The following is a 13,203-nucleotide window of genomic DNA, read 5'->3' on the forward strand; positions in this document are numbered from 1 at the left end:
TCTCAGAGTAATTTCCCTGGATAATCACCAGAGTAAGCAAGTGGCATGCAATTATGAAAAGATTTTCTTTTTTTTTTCTTTTTTTTTAGAGAGAAGGTGAGAGAATACTTGCGTACGAGCATGTGAGTTTGGGGGGTGGGACGGGGGAGAGGGAGAGGAAGAGAGAGAATCTTAGGCAGGCTCCTTGCCCAGCATGGAGCATGGACCCTGCCATGGGTCTCAATCTGGCAACCCTGAGATCATGACCTGAGCAGAAATCGAGATGGACACTTAACTGACTGAGCCACCCAGGTGTCCCTACAAAAAAGATCTTTTAAATATATACGTAAATACATCCTAGCTGTCATCCATTCTTTTCACAATAAGCAACTGTATTACTTTTTATTTATTATTTTTATATTTTTAAGCCTTTTCTCTATTTTTCCAGTCAACATTGACAGATAAGGGTGTAAAATTTTAGGGGCATTATTATTGTGTTTTGTCAAGGGCATCTTCATAGGGAATCAGGCTTGTGTTTTTGGGAAACTTTGAGCACAAAACTGATATACCCCAGAGTTGGAGATAATCAAAGATTAATTAGTCCAGTTCTTAGTTCCACCCCCTCTCCAACACACACACCTTCATCATCTTTACAGTTAGTTCCTACAACCTGCAGACCTTCGTGGTACCATGAAAAATACATTCATTCCTAACAAGCAATAGACTTTCAAATAGCTCCTGATTTTATTTCATTAAAATTATATACATTTCAGCCATATCCCCAATGACCACAGTATGACACACTGTGAATGATTTTATTTTCTCCTTCTCTCTTTATAGATACACATGTAATTTTCTTATTTCAATATTTTAAAAATTTATGTCATGAAACCATTAAGCCAGTCCAGAGGTATGGGAAATCAGAATGCTATGTGCTTTGAGTAGTACCCAGTTTATGATTATTATTTTATTGATTCAAAGATCATAATGACATTAAAATAAGTATATTTGCTTAAACAAAAATATAAAAAATAGTTGTGAGAAATTTGCATCTGGTGTTTTTGAAAGTAAAAAAATAAAGCTATAAAATTAAAAGAAAATATATAGGATAAAAATATTCACAGCAAATGAAGTGTGTGTAATAAAGAGTAACCTAAAATGAGTATAACCCAGTGTTAAAATTGAAAAACATCTGAATGAAATGACTCAAGAACCAAAAAATTACTTCAGATGTTTGTAGAGTTGGACAAAATTACATATCCACATAAAACTGGTCAATTTTCATTATTTAATGTCCACTAGTGATTCAATCAATTTTACTGTTAGAAACTCAACTAGAAATTTAGAAGCTAGTAATGGAGAAGAGATGAGAGAGAAAAAGAGGAGTGGAGCAGGGAGGGAAGAGGGGAAAGAAAGAAAGGGAGAGAGGAAGGAGGATAGAGAAAGATTGTAGGTCAAGAATGCCAATTAACTTGATTTATACTCAGCCAAATCTTTTTTACATCAAGTAGAAAAAATAATAAATAAAACAAAAGTGTAATGAATGGTTGAATTTTTCAGTTCTCAAGTTTTTGTTCTTGGGTTTTGCAGGCACGCCCAGAGGAAGATCAAAGAAAGCAGAAAAGCTATTCCTAAAATAAAATCTTGGGAAGACATCAGACTATGAACTCATGGAGAATTGTTCTATTATTTTATCTTCATTTATTCTTTCTTTCATGCTCTGCCTTTCTTAATGTAGATCTGCATTTCTGACCTACATTGTTTTTCTTCTCTTTAAAGAACCCTTAACATTTCTTGCAAGGCAAGTCTACTAGCAACAAATGATCTCAATTTTAGTTTGTCTTAGAAATCCTTTATTTCTTTCACTTTTGAAGGATGATTTCATAGAATTCAGAATTGTAGGTTGGTGTTTTTTTCTCTGAATACTTTAAATATTTCGCTTTGCTTTCTCCTTGCTTGTATTGTTTCTGAGAAGTTAGATGTAACCTTGTTCCTCTATATATGAGGTGCTTTTCCCCTCTTGCTTCTTTCAAGGCTTTTTTTTCTTTATCTTTGATTTTTCTCTGGTTTGAAGACAACATGCCAAGGTGGAGCTTTGGGGGCATTTATACTCCTTGGTGTTCTCTGAGCTTCCTAGATCTGTGGTTTGGTGTCTGACATTGATTTGGGGAAATTCTCAGTCATTATTGTTTTAAATATTTCTTCTGTTTCCTTCTTTCTTTCTACTCCTTCTGGGAATATGCATAGTCCCATTATGCATATGTTACATTTTTTTGTGCTTATCCCAGAGTTCTTGAATATTCTGTTCTGATTTCTTTTTCAGTCTTTGATCTCTGTTTGCTTTTGGTTTTGGAGGTTTCTATTGAGACATTCTCAAACCCAGAGATCCTTTCTTCATCTGTATCTGGTCTATTTATTAGTAGCCTATTTTTTTTTAATTTTTATTTATTTATGATAGTCACAGAGAGAGAGAGAGAGAGGCAGAGACATAGGCAGAGGGAGAAGCAGGCTCCATGCACCGGGAGCCCGACGTGGGATTCGATCCGGGGTCTCCAGGATCGCGCCCTGGGCCAAAGGCAGGCGCCAAACCGCTGCGCCACCCAGGGATCCCTATTAGTAGCCTATTAAAGTCATTCCTCACTTCTGCTACAGAGTTTTTAATCTCTGGTTTTTCCTTTTGTTTATTTTCCTTAGGATTGTCATCTCTCTACTTACATGGTCCATTTGTTCTTATGTCCTGTCTACTTTATACATTTTGGAGTATTTATCATAGTTGTGTTAAATTCCCAGTCTGGTAATTTCAACACCCTTTTCATGTCTCATTCAGATATTTGCACTGTCTCTTCAGATTTTGGGGTGGTTTTATTTTATTTTTGCTTATTTTTTATGTTTTTGCCATTGAGAATGCCTTATGATTTTTCTGGATAGCCAGAAATGATGCACTGGCTAAAAGGGGTGTTGTAAATAAGCCTCTAGTGAGTGTGGTGATAAGATATGGGGTAGGACATACTTTCCCAGTCCTATGGTTAGGTCTCAGTTCTTAATGAGCTTATGTCTCTGATCTGTGAGTTTTACAAGTGTTCTCTGTATTTTTTCCTCCTTCTTTGGGTGGAAGAGGATGGCTGTAGTGGGCAAGAGTTGGGTATTTCTCTTTTCCCATATAGAAGGCTAGAGGGGGCTGCAGTTGACTGTTTCTTTTCCCCCAGAGCAGTTAGGCTCTGATAATAACTAGCTGGGTTAGGCTTAGTTAACTAGTTTCCCCTGAAGCCAGTCCTTATTAAGAAGAACAGAGAGCTCTGGTATATTTCAAAATGGTTCCTTTCTCCCTCTCTCAGGCCAGAAGCCTGAGATTATCCCTGATATTAACTGTGAGAACCTAGTCAAGTTTCTGGAAATAAGTCTCACAAAATTGTGTGTTTCCATATGATTGGGTGCCCCTGTCATTTTTAAGTCTCAGATTTGTCTACACTGAATTATTAGTAGCTCCTGAATAACAATTCAGACTTTCCTGCCCAGCCCTGGGTTTTGAGGATCCTCTCCTGAGTCTCTGCACTGGTAAACCATGACAGCCTATTTCACCTGCTGGGCTCTTCAATCCAGGGATTGAAGGGCAGTGCTTTGCTCTATATATTTACCTCTCATGAATCCTGGATAGATTGTTGATTTTTCAATTTGTTGAGCTTTCCAATTGCTGTTAGGACAGAGTGGGGACTTCAAGCTCCTTACATATAGAATCAAAACTGAAAATTGATCTCTTATTTATACTTTTTCTTTGCTCATTTTAGTGTTGAATTAACAACTTATTGAACTGTTTGTGTTTATGCTTTCTGCTATATAACCATGGCCAAAAGTGGACTAAAGTTGTTCTTCATAAGTCCTTGATTCTGCTGCTCCTCTCTTGTCTCTTAAATGGGATCTCTTCTTCCTGTTGCAAGGTGCTGCTCAAATGCTTCCATGGTAATTCTACATCTTTCTTAGAGCACTAATCTTACTCCAGTATATTATCTGTCTGTCAGTCTCACTAAGCTGTGAGCTCATGGAAAATAGTACGTACTGATTTATGATTATATCATCAATGTCTTTAAACATTACCAAATGAAGGTGAAGTCTCTTCCAGTACCTTTCAGCTAAGGTTAGAACTCTTCTGGTGTGGACGTTACAGCACTCAATAGCTGAGTATCAAGGGACTTTTCAAAAATTAACTTGCTCTGACACAATTTGGAAAGATCATTCATTAAGTATTTACTGAGAACCTACTTGGATAAAGTACTCTTCCAGGAACTGGAAATAGGTTTGTGAACAAAATTATCCGTGGTCTTGACCTCATGGTACTTGGGTTCTGCAAAGATGGCATAGGAACAAATAAAGATATAATAATGTGAGTACAAGAATAAACATAAAGCAGGATAGGAAAATAGATTGTGATGATGCTGATATTTTAGTTGGGTGGTCAAATAAGGTTAAATGATCATTTTTAGAATACTTGCTTTTTTAGATGGATTTATCTTCTCATTTGATGTCTCACCTTTCTTGCCTTGTTAGATGATCAGTCTCATGATTTTGGTGCTTTCCTATTGCTTTCTTTTGACTTTCCTCTGGCTATTCAGCTTTAAACTATAGGATTAACCACCATCGCATCTAGTTTGAGCTGTCTTTAGGACACCATACTTCTAAATGGAGGAAGTTGGGGCTCTAATGATAGAGTGCATAGTGGCAATTTATTTGTGAATCTACCTAGTACTTACCTTTTTTTAAAAAAAAAAAAAAGATGTTCATTTCTCCTTTAGGGACACATTATCCTTTCAATTTAAGTATGACTTTCCTTAAGAATGACTTTATTACATTTGACTTCCCCAGGCCAGTCATAGGGTAATTACACAGTTTGAGCTAATCACAGAAATGCATCTTTCTGGTTACAATAATTGGTATGGGAGTGGGCATTTAGCGCAAGTTGGGTCAGAATCCTTATTCGGGATTTTAAAACTAGAACCAGTTGGTAAGATTTTTTTCTCTGATTACAAAACCATAGGAATCTTATATCATTTAGGATTAGGTCAGAGAAACAGAATGCATTTCTGTTGTTAAAAGTTTTAATAGAAAAAAAAAGTTTTAATAGAGAATTAGGAACCTCCCCCTCTTGGAAGAGCCAAATATTTAAAAGCCAAATCACCACCACTGACTTTCTCAGCTGTGGCTTTGCAGCTCACTCAGAAGCCACTGTAATTATGGAAATTCTGGGAATTTCCCTCCAATTGTTGCAGATGGCTGCAATAGTGGATGCCAAGGTGTCTTACTTTGTTCATGTGTGTCTTCCACCTTCCAAATTTCGTGTGAGTGTCTCCCAATGACAAATTCAACTCCTGGCATACAGCAAAGGGAATTCTTGGAAATGTATTTTCTTTGGTTTTCTTCTGTAATTGTAGAGTCCTTATGAAAAGATAGTGGTAATGTACAATTGATCACAGAATCCAGCACAATTGTGATTCTTTTATTTAATCTTTTTAAAACATTTTTTGAAGTTTTTATTTTATCACCCAGTGTTCATCACAAGTGCATTTCTTAACTGTCATTACTTACTTCAACCATACCCCCATCCACTTCCCCTTTGGTAACCAGTAGTCTGTTCTATATAGTTAAAAGTCTGCTTCTTTGTTTGTCTCATTATCTTTTTTCCCTCTTTGCTCATTTGTTTTGATTCTTAAATTCCATCTTTGAGTGAAATCATCTGGTATTTGTCTTTCTCTGACTTATTTCACTTAGCATTATACCCTCTGGTTCCAACCATGTAATTACAAATGGCAAGGTTTTAATGGCTGAATAATATTCCATTGTATACCACACCTTTATCCAGTCATCAGTCAATGGACATTGGACTTTTTGAAAAAATATTTATTTATTTATTTATATTCAACTTGCCAACATATAGTATAACATCCAGTGCTATCTTGGCTATTGTAAATAACGTTGCAATAAACATAGAGGTGCATGTATCCTTTTGAATTAGTGTTTTCATATTTTGGGGTAAATACACAGTAGTGCAATTGTTGGATCATAGGGTAGTTCTATTTTGTTGGATTTGGTTTGCTAGTGTTTTGTTGAGTTTTGCATCTATGTTCATTAGAGATATTGACTTGTAGGGGCACCTAGGAGCTGCAGTCCATTAATCATCTGATTCTTGATTTCAGCTCAGGTCATGACCTCAGGGTAGTGGGATTGAGCCACCTGAGTGAAGCTCTACACTTGGCAGGGAGTCCGCTTGAGGATTTTCTCTTCCTCTCCCACTCAAATGTTCTCTCTCTCTCTTTCTCATAAATAAATATTTTTTTAAACAATTGACCTGTAGTTCTCTTTTTATGGGGTATCTTTATCTGGTTTTGATATCAGGGGTAATAGCTGGCCTCATAGAATAAATTTGGAAGTTTTACTTTTTCTGTTTTTTGGAATAGTTTGAGAAGACTAGGTATTAATTCTTCTTTAATTTAATTTAATTTAATTTTTTTAGGATTTTATTTATTTATTTATTCATGAGAGACACACACACACACACACAGAGGCAGAGACACACAGGCAGAGGGACAGCAGGCTCCATGCAGGGAGCCTGAGGTGGGACTCAATCCTGGGACTCCAGGATCATGCCCCGGGCCGAAGGCAGGTGTTAAACCGCTGAGCCACCCAGGGATCCCCTTAATTCTTCTTCAAATGTTTGGTAGAATTAACCTGTGAAGCCATCTGGTCCTGGACTTTGTTGGGAGTTTTTTGATTACGGAGTCACTTTCTTTGCTGGTCATCAATCTGTTCAAATTTTTATTCCTGGTTCAGTTTTGGTAGTTTCTATGTTTTTAGGAATTTATCCATTTCTTCTAGGTTGTCTAATTTTTGACATGTAGTTCTTTATAATATTGTCTTATAATTGTTTGTATTTCTGTGGTGTTTATTTATCCTCTCACTTGTAATATTATTTGGGTCCTTTCTCTCTCTCTTTTTTTTTTTTTTTTTCTTTAGAAGTCCTTCTAGAGGTTTGTCAATTTTACTGTGTGTGTGTGTGTGTGTGTGTGTGTGTGTTTTAAAGTAGCTCATGGTTTCATTGATCTGTTCTGTTTTTTAAGTTTCTATATCATTTATTTCTTCCCTAATCTTTATTATTTCTTTCCTTCTACTGATTTTAGGTTTTGTTTTTATTCTTTTTCTAGCTCCCTTAAGTGTAAGGTTAGGTTGTTTATTTGAGATTTTTCTCTTTTTGAAGTAGGCTTGCATTGTTACAAACTTCCCTCTTAGAACTGCTTTTGCTGCATCCTAAAGCTTTTGAAACTTTGTGTTTTAATTTTCATTTGTTTTCATGTACTTTACTTCTTTTATTTCCTGGTTGACTCATTCATTGTTTAGTAGCATGTTGTTTAATCTCCATTTATTTGTGTTCTTTCCAGAATTTTTGTTATGGTCGACTTCTAGTTTCATAGCTTTGTGGTCAGAAAAGATGCATGTTATGATTTCAATGTTTTGGAATTTGTTGAAGCTGTTCTGTGGCTTACTATGTGATCTATTCTGTAGAATGTCCTATGTTCAGTGGAAAGAATGTGTATTCTGCTATTTTAGAATGGAATTTCTGAATATATCTGTTAAACCCATCTCATACATTATGTCATTCAAAGCTGTTGATTTTTCTGTTTAGATGATATATCTGTTGATGTCAGTGGAGTGTTAAAGTCCTCTACTATTATCATATGGCTATTGATTAGTTCCTTTATGTTTGTTAACTGTTTTACATTTTTTGGTGCTCCCACATTGGATACATATTTACAATTGTTATATTTTCTTCTTTGATTGTACCCTTTGTAGTTTATAGTGTCCTCTGTCTCTTGTTATAGTGTTTTTTAAAAATTGTATTTTGTCTCATGTAAGTATTGCTACTCTAGCTTTCTTTTGACATCCATTTGCATGATAGTTCTTCATCCCCTCATTCTCAATCTGCAGGTGTGTTTAGGTCTAAAATGCATCTATTGTAGGCAAGATAGATGAGTCTTGATTTTTTTTCTTTTTTTTTTTTATCTATTCTGACACCCTGTACCTTTTGATTGGAGCATTTAGTCCATTTATATTCAAAGTAATTGTTGGTCCATATGTATTTATTGCCATTTTATTGTTTTGTGGTTGTTTCTGGAGATTTTCTCTGATCCTTTCTTGGCTTTTCTCTTTCATGGTTCGTTGGTTTTCTTTAGTGATACACTTGGATTTCTTTCTCTTTATTCCTTGCATATTAGTGGTTTTTTATTTGTAGTTACTATTAGGTTTGTATATGACATCTGCATATAGCAGTCTATAGTAAATTGGTGGTCATTTAAATTTGAACCCATTTTTTACTCTTCCCCTCCCCGTGTTTTAGGTATGGTGTCATCTTTTAAATACTTTTATTTTTGTAAGTTCCCTAATTTTTCACAGAAATATTCTTTTATTTTTTTTTCTGTTTTTGTGCTTCCTGCCTTCATACTATCATTTTTGGTTTCTCCTTTCTACTCAGAGTCCCCTTTAATATTTCCTGCAGGTCTGGTTTAGTGATGAACTCCTTTTAGTTTTTGTTTGTCTGGGAAACTCTTCTCATCTATTCTGAATGATAGCCTTCTTGGATCGATCGAGTATTCTTGGCTGCAGGTTTTTCCTAATCAGCACTTGAATACATCATGGCACTCCCTAGGGCTTGGAAAGTTTTGCTAAAAAAATCCACTGATTGCCTTTTTGGCTTTTCCTTTGCATGTAACTGTCTTCTTTTGTATTGGTGCTTTTCATATTTTTTTCTATATCACTATATTTTACCTTTTTCATTACAATATATTTTGGTTTGGATTTTGTTATGGGGTCTTTGTGCCTCATGGATCTGGATATCCATTTGATTCCCCAGATTCTGAAGTTTTCAGATATTATTTCTTCAAATAAATTATCTTCCCCGTTTTCTCTCTTCCTCTTCTGGGACTCCTATAACACAAGTGTTGCTATTACCCAGTCACTTAGTTCCCTAAGTCTATTCTCAGATTGCATAATTCTTTTCTCTCCTGTTCAGCTTGATTACTTTCCATTATTCTATCTTCTCAGTCATTAATTCATTTATCTGCTTCTTCCAGCCTGCTATTCACTCCATAAAACACATTTCTCATTTCATTTATTGAGCCCTTTATCTCTCCTATGCTATTCCTTATCTCTGTGCTACTGTTCTCACTGATGCCCTCCACTCTTTTCTCAAGTCTAGTGAGTATCCTTATGATCATTGCTTTAAATTTTCCATCAGGCATGTTACTTATATCTGTTTTGTTTATATCTCCAGCCATGGCCTTATCTTGTTCTTTCATTTGGGACAAATTACTCTGTCTTCTCATTCTGTTTAAGTGTCTATGCCATTTCTGTATGTTAAAGTCAACTATATCTCCTGTTCTTAAGGTTAATGGCCTAAAGAGTTCCTATAGTGACCTACCATTTGGTGTATTCTATTCCCTAGGGCCTGGCACTTCTGGGAATGTATTCAATATGTGCTGCGTGCACTCTGCTGTTATGTTCCAGCCATTTTATCATTTAGGAAAGTTGTCTGCAGAGGCTCTCTTTGCCTGTTGTAGACAGTTTTTGGTCCCTGGCCTGAATGTGATTCATATTAACTATGCACACTCTGGTCTGCTTGTGAAATGAGACCTGTTGTCACCACCACCACCAGAACTAAGGCCTCACAAAACTCCCATTGTGTGTCCCTGGTGCTCTTCAGATCACTGTTTCCATGGGTTACATCCTTGGGCTATTTGCCCCATCTTTTTTCTCAAAGCAGCCCCAATGTCTTCTGAGCTCTCCTGGAGAGCTGACCTTCAAAACTCCAGGCTTTAAGCCTCACAGGGTGCAAGAATTCATGAAATTCAGGCCTTCTCACTTTCCAAGCCAATTGCTATGGGGATTTATCTTCCTTGTGTGCTCCTCTGTGTACTAGTCTCTCTCTCACCTTTCTCTGTGGCCCTGGTTGCTTCCCTACCATAGCATCCACAATCAGTTTCTCTCCCAAACTGTGTCTCTGTCCTTTCCACCTCCCTCAGTGTGGCCTCTTCTCTACTTTTAGTTGTGGAGTTTTTTCTGCCAGTTTTAAGATTTATTTCTGGGGCATTTAGGGTGATTTAATAGTTATCTAATTGAATTCATGGGACAAAGTAAGCCTAGGGTCCTCCGACACTGCTGTCATCTTCCCCTCACCTGAAGCCACTGTGATTCATGAAAAAGGAATGAGGATCGTTTAAATGAGTGTGCATATCTAATCAAGACAAATATCCTGTTAATTTACAGGGGGTATTTAAGTCTTTGGAGTACTTTTAATGTACACAGTCCCCCCATTTCTCTTTTTTCTTAAAATCTCTTTATTGAAGAAACTCAGTAGATTTTGACCTAGGGAGTTTCCTATAGTCTGCTTGGGCTTATTGCATCCCTATAGGATATTTTAACATGCTCCCCTAATGATCTAGATCTAATTTACTCATGTTAAATTTATTTGGCAAGACTTCTTTGTCGGTCTCTTGTATTCTTTTTTCAGGAGGCATAAAATCTTTTGTTCTCTCTCTTTTCACGATAAATTAAGCATAGATGCTCAAGGTCTATGACACTTGGCTCATTAAAGATATTTGTTAGTATAATGGTTAAAGGGAGACCCCTCTCATATATGAATGGCAGAATAAATATTTGATAACTAAAAATTTTATTTTGAAAAAGTATTGATCTTTGGAGGGAGATAGGAAACCATTTTTTTAAAAATATGACTTTTTAAAGAAATCTCTCAAGAGAAATTTTGTATATATTCATATACAAAATGCATGTTTAAGACCAGATCAGAAAACTATAAAAAATCTATTTCATTACTCTCTCATTAACTACTATTTATTTGACCTTTATTTTCACAGTCCAAATTTTGGTTCCTTAATCACTAACAGTGAATCTGTGATGGTAAATTCTCTGAAAGATATAGTGAAAATTATATCTTAGAGGGAGAAATTTTTTCTAAGTATAAATATTTCTTGTATTCAAAACTCTATTTTTTTTCTTTAAAGATTTTATTTATTTATTCATGAGAGACAAACAGAGAGAGGCAGAGACACAGGCAGAGGAGAAGCAGGCTCCATGCAGGGAGCCTGACGTGGGACTCGATTCTGGTCTCCAGGGTCCAGGATCACACCTTGGGCCCAAGCTGGTGCTAAGCCACTGAGCCACCCAGAGATTTCCCCCAAAACTCTAAAAAAATGTTGAATATGTTTTAATACATAGAACATTTTTATATTCAATAAAGATATATTTTATTAAATAGTTCAATAAAGTAGAAGTCTTAATTTCACTAAAAGAACAGCATTGTGCTTCACTACTAAAAGCAATGTGACCAACATAAAAGATTTTTCCTATTTATGATATGGAATTAAATTTGGAAGAAAGTTCCAATGGAGAATTTACTGCAAACTACACAGTACACAGACCATGTTTGTTTTTATTACTCTGTGACATTCAATCATCTAAGATCATCCTTAGACTAGGAATTTGGAGGAAATCAATGATGACTAAGCAAGGATTCTACTTTCAAAGGAACAGCATCAAGTAGAACTTTGAAAGTCTGTGTTTTTCTATTTTGTTTTGTCAGTCTAGGGTATTTTTTGGTGACTATTGCATGTTCATATCACCAAATCATTCCCAAATGTTCTTAGGAAACAACTCTGCCAAAAGTGTCTCTTGTAGCCTTATTTTATTGTTCTGTCAGCACTTGAAGGATGCAATAAAGAAAAAAAATAGATAGATGAAAGGAAATATCATCTCTTGTTATCTAGAGCAGAAAGCTTAAAGAAAGTTATAAAAAGGATGTTAGAAAATGAGCACAGAGGATAATTAACTTGTATAGTTTACTACCTGTTGCCTAAAAGTATATTGAAATGTTTAGAAGAGAGTTGGGTTTTATTTAATTTCTTGTTAAGTATTTCTGTAAATCAAAGATTTTAACCTGTAAGAAAATAATTTTACTTACCAATGAACCTTATTTATAAAGCAGAGAAATAGTACACTTAAGAACTTGTAAATTTAGAGTCTTTTCAGATGTGATGAAGTTGACACTAAGCTATGATTAAATAATCACATTACAGATATGCTGTATTTCAGATATTTAGGTCAACAATATTTATTTTAAGCATTTGAATATTAATAATTTTTTACCATTAATTACTTTATTTCAGAATAATTTGAATCCTAAACATATGGTAATCTTTTTTTTTTATGTTTTTTTTTCTTCCTTTGTGGACAAAAACACAAAACATGGATTGATTTATGTTTAAAAGTTTAAAATAACACCTAGATAGGTGCTAATAAGCAGGCTTTTCTTTATACTTTTTTTAAACAAGAAAAGGGAGTGTTAGTTTTAACTTAGCACCTGAATATTTTGAGGCTGGTAGATTGTTCACTAGGCTAGAGCTTCATGGTCTGGTTGAGCTGGCATTTCAGTAAGCTTCTACAGGGAATTATGCCTTCCAGAAAGGGGAGATATGTAAGTATGCTACAGTATGAGATGTATAAGTGCAACTTGAGAAGCCCATGTGTGGGCACCGTTCATTTAAATTAAATAAATTATGCCAAAAAGTGTTTACTGCTTTGTGAGTGCAAAACAAGACACTCTCGGTCAGTTGAAAATATCTATGTGCATCATAAACACAGTTTGAGGCTACATGGGATAATAAATCTGTCCAAAACTGATCAAGTGTTTGGGTGGAGGAGTCTAATTTTTTAATCATTATTTTTCAATGGGTAATGTATTTGTTTCTATGCTTAGATTTCATATATTTTTTAAATATTTTATTTATTTATTTGAAAGAGAGAGAGAAAAGCTGAGCAGGGAGTCTGATATGGGGTTCAATCCATGGACCCTGAGATCATGACCCGAGCTGAAGGCAGATGCTTAATTAATTGAGCCACCCTGGTGCCCCTAGATTTCAGTTTATTGTATGGTTTGCTTAATAGAGTTTCAAATATTCTTTTACCATGTAAGCTACATCTTTTAAAGAAAAATAGATCATAAAATGAAAAAAAAAATGGAGATGATCATTCGCTTTGTTTAGCATTAAGGATAGTTTTCCTTCAAATAACTTATTTTCCTATTAATGTTTAAGGTAATTTACTAAAATTCAGGTTGAATATTACCTTTCAGGAGTTCAACTAATATATTAAGCAAAGTAACCAACTAAT

The sequence above is a fragment of the Canis aureus genome, chromosome 18, assembly GCF_053574225.1.
Source record: "Canis aureus isolate CA01 chromosome 18, VMU_Caureus_v.1.0, whole genome shotgun sequence".
Lineage (NCBI taxonomy): Eukaryota > Metazoa > Chordata > Mammalia > Carnivora > Canidae > Canis > Canis aureus.